The 12,025-nt window shown below is 38.3% G+C and overlaps 1 protein-coding gene across 1 annotated transcript in view; it reads right to left on the reverse strand.

Annotated features, from left to right (window-relative positions):
- CGA (glycoprotein hormones, alpha polypeptide) overlaps positions 1 to 12,025 on the reverse strand; it is a 53,068-nt gene that overhangs the window by 30,575 nt on the left and 10,468 nt on the right. Inside the window, exon 2 of the mRNA XM_074333273.1 lies at positions 8,190 to 8,288. The gene's annotated coding sequence lies outside the window, so the exon portion shown is untranslated. The remainder of the gene's footprint in view (positions 1 to 8,189; positions 8,289 to 12,025) is intronic.

Consider the following 12,025-nt stretch of genomic DNA (forward strand, 5'->3'; position numbering starts at 1 on the left):
CATTTCTCTATTAACACGATTCAACTCCCCTATTAGCATGTTGAGATATACTAGGTTATACTTTATAACCTGAAATATACTATTAGGTTGGTGCAAAAGTAATTGCAGTTTAAAAGGTTAAAAAACAATTGCAAAAACCTCAATTACTTTTGCACCAACCTAATAGGCTATGTTATGGTAAAATTAATCCTTAATTTTCAGTTGCTAATGTAATGAAGATTTATTTCTTCCTCATACCACATGTCCACCACAAGTCAGCAAAACTCTGCTCCACTTGGGGACCCAGGCTGACCAAGGCCCCACCCACTTGTAGATACTCCATATGGAACACATAGCTCCCTAGATCAGGAAAAAAGAGAAACTGGAGAGTTATACATAGGCTTTTTACTGCCTTAGTCTGAAGATCACTTTTGCTCCCATTTCATTGGCCAAAACTAATCACATGGGCTCACAAACTACAAAGAGGCTGAGAAATGAAGGAGATCAAAAGGAGCATTTAGTGAGCATTACTGTCTCTGCCACAAATAATACTTTTCTTGTTTTTATTCATCTTTCTTGTCCTTTGAAAGCAAAATGAATTATTTGTCAAGCTGCATGAACTCAAATGGAAACCCTTTTTAAATTTTGTTTTGTTATGTTCATTTAAAATCTGTATATATTTGAACTAGCTTGAGAATTAGGCTGAAAAAACAGGAGTGGTTTCTTAAGGTGTCAGCTAACAATGGCCATTGAGGCAAAAGAGATATCTGCAATGCCCCTTTCCCCTTTTATATTTTCACCCTTGTGACTTGATTCCACTTTTCCATGATCTGAACGTATGACCCCACTATAGAGAGAAGAAAGATAAGCACTCCCTTATGTACAGATGACAGGTCTTTATTCAAACACGCCAAGATTGTCTTTAACAGAGACTCATCTTCCTATCACATTACTCCCCGCCCCCCAAATGGCTAGAGACAAGTATTCTAGAATTAAAGTCATTATTTTCATTCAATATCACCCAACATTAAATGAGTTTATAATTTAAAACTCCATAAATCCATTTATTAATATTTTACAATCAGTTAACTTAATATGTTCACCAGGAAATTATATTTCTTTAAGGTATACATCCTCTGGGTCCTTTACTGAAATAGTTTTATGGCCAAAGGAAATGTTCTGTTAAAGCTGCTCTAAAGTTTTTCCAGGATGAAACAATTGTGTACATGATCAGAGAGAAGAACTTTGACCTTCTGAGAGCTCATTTGCCTGTGTTTCAGATCTCACCAAATATTGCTTCTTGGGAAGACTTGTGCCCTGCCTAAACATGCTGCCATAGCCATTTCTGTGCAGAGGTGAGGCAGCTGCTTTGTCAGATCCCTAAATAGTGATGCCAGCCAGTTTACTGTTAAAAGCTAAGGCTTGTGGCTCTACACATCAAATAATTGCTGCTTTCCAGACAATGTGAAGGTATATGACCTCAGACCTACCACAAATCCATCCCCATCAAAACTCCTAGAGAGAAAAGAAATATATATGAATGCTTATCCAGAAAATGTACAGGCCATCCCTTTCTCTCACCACTCAGCATGTGAGCTGTAGACCAGAAGCATCTGCATCCTGAGAGCTTTTTAGACTTGCAGAAACTGAGGCCCTAACTCAGACATAGTAAATCAGTCTTCATTTTAACAAGATTCACATGCAGTAAAGTTTAAGAAGCACTACTCTAAACCACATTCCTAACCTTGGGTCCATGGGCCCCCTGTATGGCTTCAAGAAGACTGAATCCCTTGAAATTGTATCTAAGTGTTGTGCATATATGTTTGTGCATTTTCTGAGGATTGCATGACCATTATCAGATTTTCAAAAGGATTTGCTTCAAACATACTCACATAAAGTTAAGACCCTTAGCTGTAGATATTCTAAAATATTTCTTTGGTCTTAAACAAAGAATCAGAGAAATTTACAATCTGTATTAGTTACCTATTGCTGTATAGCAAATTACTCCCAAATTTAGTCATTTGAAATAATAAGCATCTATTATCTCACAGTGTCTGTGAGTCAGGAAACTGGAATGGCTCAACTGGGTGCTTTTGGCTCAGAATCTCTCATGAGGACGCAGTCAAGCTGTCAGCCAGGGCTCCTGTCAGCCAGGGCTGCAGTCATCTGAAGGCTCAAGTGGGGCTGAAGAATCTACTTCCAAGCTCCCTGACATAGGTGTTGGCAGGAGGCTTCAGTTCCTTCCTGCCTGTTTGCTGGAGACCTGTCCCTCACTTAAGTGGGTCTATCCATAACCTGCCTGACTGTCCTTCAACATGGCAGCTGAAGGGCTTCCCTCAGAGAGTGACAGAGAAAGTCACGCTGCCTTTTATGGCCTATCTCTGAGTCACACATTATCACCTAGCCTTATTCTATTCTATCTCACATAATTCATAGTCAAATATTTCGCACAGGGTTAAGTACTTAGTAAGTGTAACTATTGCACGGAAGGCTATTATAAGGAGCAATCCTACAAAAATTGCTATTATATAAACTGTAAGGATATGGAGGACATTGTCCACTATGTTCCCCAGAAGTCTCATCACGGAAAGCTATGGGAGGATTTCTATTTAATTTCAGTGAAAGGAATAGATGATCCATCTCATGTTCATTGTGAGTTAGATGATTGTGTCCTTCTTGTGTTGACTGCTAGAAAGCACATTATCAGATTCATGATCTGACCTTCACAAGGGAATGGAGACTCTCTCAACAAGTATTCTGTGCTCTAATCCTGCTCTTAGCTTTACATTACTTTCCCTTATGTTCCCTTTCCTCTGATGTTCCATCAACTCTGGTAACAATATTTAATTTTGTCTTATTAGATGTGGTTTTGTAAGTTGTTAAAGACTTTTTGGCACTATACAAGATATAAAATAATCTTTTAAAGTTCACTAATAAGAAAGTATACATTAGTTATAAGATATTTGACCTAACACATTCTCTTCATAATATGGCATCTGAACACTTATTCCAATGGTCACTTACTGAATTATGGAAATTCTCCCACCCCACCCCAACATGCATAAACACATAAAAAATTTAGTAAATTTTAGGGGACTTATGCACCTCTTTAGGGTGTTATGAGACCCAATTTCCAACATGGGAGCTGGGCTACCAACAAATAATTCAGACACCAGCAGGGTGTCCAAGAATTCAATTCAATTCTGACACTATCTACCCAGAGATAGCATCAGATTCCACAGGATTCAGATTAAGGGTTTAGTCCTACAAGACTGCCCCCCCACGCACAAACACTTCAGACACTAGTCACAAGCCCAAGCTGGTATCTATGTTTCTGACCAATCAGCTACAGATTAAAGGTTCCCATGACACCCACCTCAGAATTAATTAATTTGCTAGAGCAGATCACAGAATTCAGAGAAATAAAATGTTTTACTTACTAGGTCAGCAGTTTACAGTTGACCCTTGAACAAAACAAGTTTGAACTGCACAGGTCTACTTACACACAAACTTTTTTCAACAAATACACTTAGCCCTTCATGTTCACAGGTTTCCAATCTGAGGAGCCAACCAACCACAGATCAAAAACAGTATTTTTGCATTCACAGCCACTGTGTCCTAACTGCAGATCAAAAATAGGGTTTTCGATTCATGTTGGTTGAACCCATGGATGTGAAAATCCTACTGTGGAGTCAAAAGTTAACCTATTTTTGTCCATCATAGGACAGCAAGAGTCTCTCCTCCACTTGGGGACCCAGGCTGACCAAGGCACCACTAACTCGTAGATGCTCCATGTGGGACACATAGCTTCCATATGAGGTCTGACAACTAAGTTCGCAAACTCATCCTAGAAAAAGTGCTGCATACCTCATTGCTGACTATCGTTACGGTCACCTTCCAAGTATTCTGCTTGGAAAGCTATGTACTGATGCGAGCAGCTAGTCCACCCTTCAGAGCAATTTTGGAACTCTTTCTGGAATGGCCATCAGAGCTTTTGTCGTATTATTCTTGATGTCCTGAATGTCATCCAAAATGTCTTCCTTTCAATATTTCCTTTATCTTTGGGTAAAGAAAGAAGTCATTGGAGGCCAGATAAGGTGAGTAGGGAGGATGTTCCGATACAGTTATTTGTTTACTGGCTAAAAACTCCCTCATAGACAGTGCCTTGTGAGCTGGTGCATTGACGTGATGCAAGAGCCATGAATTGTTGGAGGAAAGTTCAAGTTGTCTAACTTTTTCACTCTGCCTTTTCAGCACTTCCAAATAGTAAACTTGGTTACCTGTTTGTCCAGCTGGTACAAATTCGTAATGAATAATCCCTCTGATATCAAAAAAGGTTAGCTTCCATGCCCTCTCCAGTCACACACTCCCCCAGTACCTTTCTATGTTCACCAACCTGGAAGTTACCCAAACCCTGTCCTTTGGGGGTTTTATGGAGGCTTCATTACCTAGGCATGATTGATTAAATCATTGACCACTGGTGATTGAACTCCATCTCTAGTCCCTCTGCCTCCTTGGTGGCAGGTGTGAGGTGGGGTGGGACTGACAGTCTCAACACTCTAACCACCTGGTTGGCTCCCCTGGCAACCAACCCCTATCCTTACTTGCTTTCTAAAAGTCACCTCATTAACATAACACAAGACACCTCCAACACTCCATACATAAAAAATTCCAAGGGTTTGGGGGACTATGAGCCAGGATTGTAAAGTTAGACCAAATACCAGGGGTGCCAAAAAAATGTATACAAGTGGACACTTTGGTCAACGTTGCTCAAGCAGTAGTTCGCCTTAATCAGAAGTATCTGGATGCTGATGGTAACCAATTTGAACACCTCTTATAATTGCAGAAGTCAAATGTGACTTGTACTCATCTCTCATTATTGATATATATTGAGTATTACAAACTTAATGTTTTTTTCCTTTCTTAAAATGCGTAAATTTTTGGCACTCTCTGTATATTTCTTATAAATCATAATAATACAGCACCACACTAGAGCCCATACACAAGTCCCAGGTTGAGAACCATTCTCTGTGGGGTCTCCCTGAAATTTAATTCAGAGAATTCATCTTCTCTAAACTTGCTACAACCAAAGCACAGTCTCCAAATTGGGCCTACATGCCCCTGGGGATTTTATAGGTCTTTTCAAGAAATAAGATGGCATTTAGAACCATTAATTTCCAAATCCTCAATTTCCATACACATTCTTTTCTAAACTTGATCTGCTTGAGAACATGCCACAATCAAGATATCATGCCTGTTCTCCTTTCCTACCTCCTCTCTCCTTTCATAATTGCATTTTCTCACCTTACAAAATAAAGACATGCCTCTTATGCATCCCCAAATTTACCATATTATATTTCCATGAGAGTAAAAACTACAGAGTGAAAATACAGGGAGAATTCAAAATATGTGTTGATGAAGCCATCTTTATTCAAGATACCAGAAACCCCTCAAAAGATCTTAACACCCTTTTCTGTCTTAAATCTTTGTCTGTTAAGAGTAAAGCAATGTGTTAGATATCTCTGCTAGAATGTTTTAATTTCAGGTTTATAGTAAAGTAGGGCAGCAGAAGTCATGGTAATTTTTCCTCAACAATTTCATCCCTTCCATTTTTTACGTATTATAACAAAATTCATTGCCCCTGAAAATAGATTCTTCTGAGAACAAAAACAAAAGAGCCTCATTAAGACAGAATAGCAATCTCTTATTTCACTTGGTAACAAACTCCCGACAAAGTTGCATGACTTCTCTAAATATTTACCTTAACATTATAATTAGGAAGGAAAATGATAATTGGTGGGATGCATGTTAACTCATATATTTGACTTAAAAATAAAATCGTATTTCTTCTGATGAACTGTTAGTGTGATTTGGCTCATTGGTTTGACCAAAAAACTTGTTTGGCCAACTCTCTTACACATTGAATATTTTCAATAGATTTGCAAAGGTGAATTGATAGTAAGTTTTCAACGTTCCCAACACTTTTTTTAAATTTATTTTTTAAATTTATTGGGTATATAAACCAACAACAACAAAAGAACAAGACAAACAAATGAGAAACAGAAACTCAGACACAGACAATAGTTTAGTGGTTACTTTTTGAGTATATCAACATACGTCTAAGTCAGGGGTGTCAAAACTGCTGTCCACAGGCCAACTGCAGTCCGTAATCCATTGTTAATTGGCTCGCAGCAAATTCCAAAAATATACTTAGTTTACTTAAATAAACCAGGTGAAGCAATACATACTTCACCTCAAGTGAGTGGCCCGGCTGTTTGTGTATTTTACCACATAGGCCCTTGGTAAAAAACATTGAAAAAAGTCTAGAGACCCCTGCTCTAAGTGAATGAGTAAGATTAACTAATACTCATTTGATAACTCTTAGAAAGTCTCTTTGGGAGATTTGCCAGAAATAAAGGACTCTAATGACTGAGTAACAAATGCTGTGTACCTTAGGTGGTTTCTAATTCTGTACTTTCAACAAAATTGAAGAAGAACCTAATAGAGTTATCAGCTACAATATTTTTAGCACATAACTTGAAAGACGTTTTAAAAATTGAGAATATTGCCACAATAAAGCTTCTTCCATTCCCATTAGTTATGAGAATAAAGATTTCTCAGAGCTTACATCATTAAAATTTTAAAAAAGAAAAGAATAATTGATGATGAAAATTTCATCTTCTTCTAGTCATAAGTAATGGTAAGTAATAGTTATCCATAGATACACGTAAAATGTGAGAATTGCTACATCAGAGGATGGCCTCGAAAAGTAAACTAACACAAAAAGGACTTAGGCTGTGCGTGGCACAAAATGAATGGCAATACACACAAACTATTATATGATGTGAAAATGTATGACGGAGACCTTATCCTAGGCAGGAATCGGGAGTGCCTATAGGAGGAGCTCTCTAATGGTACAATTGGCTTTTCCAAAGATAACATCCTAAAAATTATCTTTTTTGTGGCCTGCTTCTTCACCCAAGTGTTAAAGCCTTTCTGCTTTTTGCCTTAGTCTCTTCACCTATAAAGTGTGGCCTTTTACAGGGTCCCACTGTGGGCCTGAAGGAGGTCCCTGGTTTGCCAACCTCTTTAGAGGTATCTCTGTCATTTTCATCTTTGTTTCTGTAGCTCAAGTTTTCTAAAATCCTGTTCTCCTAATCTGCCACCAATATTTTCGTCATTGTGCTCTTTTCTGTTTCCAGTTCTCTCTCTTTCCTTAAGTGCCCCCAAATAATCATTCACCTCTTATGGAAATAAAATTTTTATGTTTACCAAAATACACACAGAAATAAAATTAAGTATACTAGAATTTCATATAAAGGGAACTTGCCCTTAGGGAAGGATTGTTGGCCTTACAAGTCTTTAAATATAATTTCTAGCCCTATTTTCATGCAGACAGTGCCAGATTCCGTATATGCAACACAGTAAATAATTTATGGGATAATGTGATTTTCCCCCTAAAGATGAGACTGATAATTCATGTTCCTGGCTTATGAATGGCTTAAATAACTCACGCAGTTTCTCTCTTATACATGCCCTCTTTCCTAATTCAAGCCTTTAACCAATCTGGAATTAATTTATTCATTTAGTCTGATCATCCTGAAGGTTCTGGACACCACGCTTTCCAAGAAGGTATTGCTACAGAGTCTAGCATTAGCTGTGGTAGATGGTTCAAATCATAAGCAGTCGATTTCTTTCTTAGGTTTATACTTGTTCAACCAGACATACACATTGAGCAAAAAATATTGAGTCTGTGTATGTGACAATAATTAGGGGTATAGGATTGTTTTTCCACAAGACTCTCAGAGAAAGTCTGTGATCTGTACAAATTGTGAAAATATGGTCCTGACAAAGGAAGATGTGACTTCCTAATCCCTGAGGTAATAATGTTAAGGGCTTCTCTGTCATTTGGGCATTTGTGCACAGTTCTATGGTCTAAGCGATACTCTCTTAAGTAACAATTGTGTCTCTTTGCCACTGGCATTTTATGATTAGACCCAGCTCCAGTACCGACATGATGATTTATAAGTGGTAAGAAGCAGTAGTTTGTGTTCATCATAATGCATTCCTGTAGACTAAAAGTCAATAACCACTTGACATTCAGAAAACATCCTTATGCTGGCAAGTGCAATGCTTCTCAGTTTGCTCAGGCAGCCATAATAAAATATCATAAACTCTGGGGCTTAAACAACAGAAATTTTTTTTCTCACAGTTCTGGAGGCTGAAAGTTGGAGATCAAGGTGCTGCGTGGTCAGGTTCTGGTGAAGATCCTCTTCCTGCCTTGCAGCTGGCTGCCCTCTGGCTGCGTCCTCACATGACATAGAGAAAGAGAAGGCAAACTCAGGCATCTCTTCGTAAAGGGGCACGAAACCCATGGTGAGGGCCCCACCCTGATGACCTCCTCTAAATCTGATTACCTCCCAAGGGCCCCATCTCTAAATACCATAACATGGGGGCTATTAATTTGGGGGGACAAAATTCAGTCCATAATTCATAACACCTTTTCTGAGTAAGCAGTGAAGTAGCAGAGATTAAGCTTTGTGGGAAAAACACCTGGAGGGAGTGACAAAACAATAGAGGTATAGGTGCAAGAGTTTTATCATGAACTATACACACACACACACACACACACACACACACACAATGTCACAACATGACATCTGAGAAATTACCCCAAACTGCAGTGCTTGGTCTTTAGCATAAGCAATGTACTTTACAGTTTTGTTGATTAGATTAGGGAAATTTACATTTCAGAATAAGTTTTGGTATATTTTTGACAATTTCACCTGGAGACCAGCCAGAGAAACAAAAATATGGAGCAGTAATCCTCCTCTGGCCCTTTTGCCTGCTGAAGTGAAGTCACCTCGTGTATCTATATCCACAACTGAGGCTTCACAAAGAGCACTGGTTTGCCCATGATTGGACTGAACTAGTTAAGGTGAAAAGGAATTGTCATTTGTTGTCACTTATTAATTTTTTTCAGTTTCCATAAATCCATGCTTCAGTGATTGGGTTTAACCTAGAGGGGATTCCAGGAATAACCAGTATGTCACCACCTCCCATCCAAGACCTAGCTCCTCCATGAATTTTATTTTTCCTTTCTGGCTCTTAAAACATGCATTGTATGGGCTGCATAATAACTTTCTCAAGAGTTCTCTAAGGTGGCCACATATAACATTCAATTAATATTTGATTGATTCATTGATATTCTTTATAAATAGCTCTAGTCCATTAATTATGTATCTGTTATGCACAGTTTTTAAAAAGAGAGCGAAGAAACAGAAAAAAGCAAGTTGTGTGCAACTGGACTTCTTCCTGAAAGCCTCTCATTGTTTATGACACCCAAAGCATCTCAGCAGATCCACAGGACCACGTGGCAGGAAGCAGGACACCAGACACACCCACACCGGGATGCCCAAAATTATCTGGAGAGACTGTCACCATCATCTCTCTCCCAAACCAGAGTTTTGCTTGGAGAGGTGCAGATGTCCTTTTAAGGGGACCACTCACCAATATCTAACTCTTAGTTTCTTTCCATTGTTCTCTTCCTTTTCCAGTAAAGGATGAGGGGTTTTGTTTTGTTTTTTAATTTGCTCTCAGGTAGGAACAAAGGGAGGTTGGGGCAGAGTAGAACTCACTTATCAAGTATTCTTTCCAATTGTTCTGCCTTATAATTGGTCCTGAAGATTTACACTTAAAAAGCAAGCAAACAAAGAAACAAAAACAGGACGTTGCTGCCTGGGTTCTCTGGTTCTATTGTCCTTGGGGTAATAGTGACTGTCGTGCGGGAGACCCTGCTCGCTGCGCCATTTGTCATGCAGGGCGGCCTGCGTGGTCTCTGCTCCCGCTCCCCATACAAGAACGCAGGATATGGTGAGGCCAAAAAGGAACACCCACGGAGCCATAGGTAGGGGAGTCATACCACTATATTCTTTCTGGCAGCACTATACTCTCACTGGAGGCTGGATCCACACTGTCCGCAAACCACCATCCACGCTTGCCAGCCCAGCCGCCATCTTCTTGCTAGCCCCCATCTTTCTCTCTCCTCTCTCTCTTCTCTCTCTTTTCTGCTAGCACAGCCACAGCAGTTATATTAGTGGCCAATGGCTCATTGGTTACAGCTGACGGCCAACTAGCCACAGCTGATGGCCATCCAATCACATTGATGGCCATTTACTACCTGAGCCAGGCACCTGTCTATGTGAGGCCGAGAGCCTGGAAACTTCTTTCTGGGGCTCTGCCCCCACAGTGACCTAACATCCAATAGCACTAGGGAAAGGATAGGGGAACAAAAGAAAATGGAGGGGGAACATACCCATTCATATTTTGAAACATCATCTAGTTGCAGATTACGGTAATCAGGTTCCATATCTAAGGTAGTCTAATAATTACTGAAGGGCTTATTAAAGTAATACTTTTGAGAAACAGGATTTAGTAATAAATTTAAATAATTATTTTTAAATGAATCACAAAATTAAATTTGCCTTAGATTCCTTCAGGCTTTCCCAATTCTTAGTTCAGGCAACAATTTACCCTATCAACAACCTTTTTCTATGAAAATTCATTACAAATTTTTATCTGTAAAGTAAAATTTTGTTCATTTGATTGCTGTGAAAAGCAGTGGTTTGCTGTCAGTGAAGGTGACATTTTGCCCCTAATCAAGTAAGAGAATAGCTATGTAAGGAGCTGTTATCTTGTTGTTAAAAAATGGCGACTGTGAATCCCTAGTAAAGAACGTATTTGCAAGTCTTTGATCTCAGGGGAGTTATAGAGGAGGAAGTTAATACTTTCTTGCTAAATTTTCAATCACCATAACATTATGAATTAATTGTAAATAATGAAAATGTATGAGTGAAAATTATTTATATACGAACAGCTGTAGGAAGATATATATAGCTGCTAAAGATATATTGAGATATATTTTCTACATTCTTATTACTTCTAGCCAACTATGTTACAGAAGAAATTTATTATATTCATTGTATTTCCAGTAATCTTTTATAAAATAAATATTATATTGCTTTTTATTTTATCATTTCACAGCTATTGTTTTTCCACTAAGCAATGATTTTTACCATAAGGCTGAAATCAATAGACACTCAACAAGTAATATATATAGGTTTATCATCAATCAAAAACTCCAAGGAGCTAACACAGCACTTACTAAAATTGAGTTTGAATTCATCCTTGTTATTGTATTTTATGTAACCTCCTTTAGAGCCTCTGGTCTGTTTTACTGAGAAAATAATGCAATTCTCAATACTAATTGACCAGACATTTAAAGAAATATAATTCAGAAAAAAATATGTATTACAAAAAAATTTTACTAGCTGGAACATGAAAATGTGGAACCCTTTTCTTCTACACTTGCTTCACCTCTGGTACTATAAGACAACGGGATATTTTCAGATTACTTTGATTTTGTGTGATTTTTTACATGGAAAACCCTCACTTAGAAAAAGGGTTGGAGATAGAATGTTCCCTTTTCAAGAAGGCAAAACCAAACTAATATCTTTAGGAAACGCTGCATGAAACATAAAGTGTCCTTTGGTTACCCGATTATACTACCTGGTCCCAAGTAAGAAACTAAAATGAGACAAGCTAAAAATTTAAAGGTCAAATTATTAAAGTGATTGTAGCACCTAAATTAGACTATGACACTAATTAAATTTAGAAGGGAAAATTTATAGATAAAAATAAGGAAAGTTGAAAATATTTCTATAGATGGGCCCACAGACCAAAAGAATCTAGCTAGCTATTAGAGGTCCTGCAAATGAAAACCAGACAACTCCAGGTATAAAAGATAGAGGTGATAGAAATGCTATGTCAGGACCTCACGCTTTTCATACATCAGTTTCTTTGTCTAATCCTTCTTAATATGGGTACCTATTCCTTTATCACAGCCTGTCATTGTCCAACCTGCACTACTTCCTAGTGTTCTGCAAGTCACCTATAACTCTCCCACCTGCCAGGAGAAATTTTATGGTTTAAGTGTTTACCAAAGACTAATTCTTGCTTATAGTAACATGGCATGGCATCAATAGTG

This window comes from Rhinolophus sinicus, linkage group LG05 (assembly GCF_036562045.2).
Source record: "Rhinolophus sinicus isolate RSC01 linkage group LG05, ASM3656204v1, whole genome shotgun sequence".
NCBI classification, from domain to species: domain Eukaryota; kingdom Metazoa; phylum Chordata; class Mammalia; order Chiroptera; family Rhinolophidae; genus Rhinolophus; species Rhinolophus sinicus.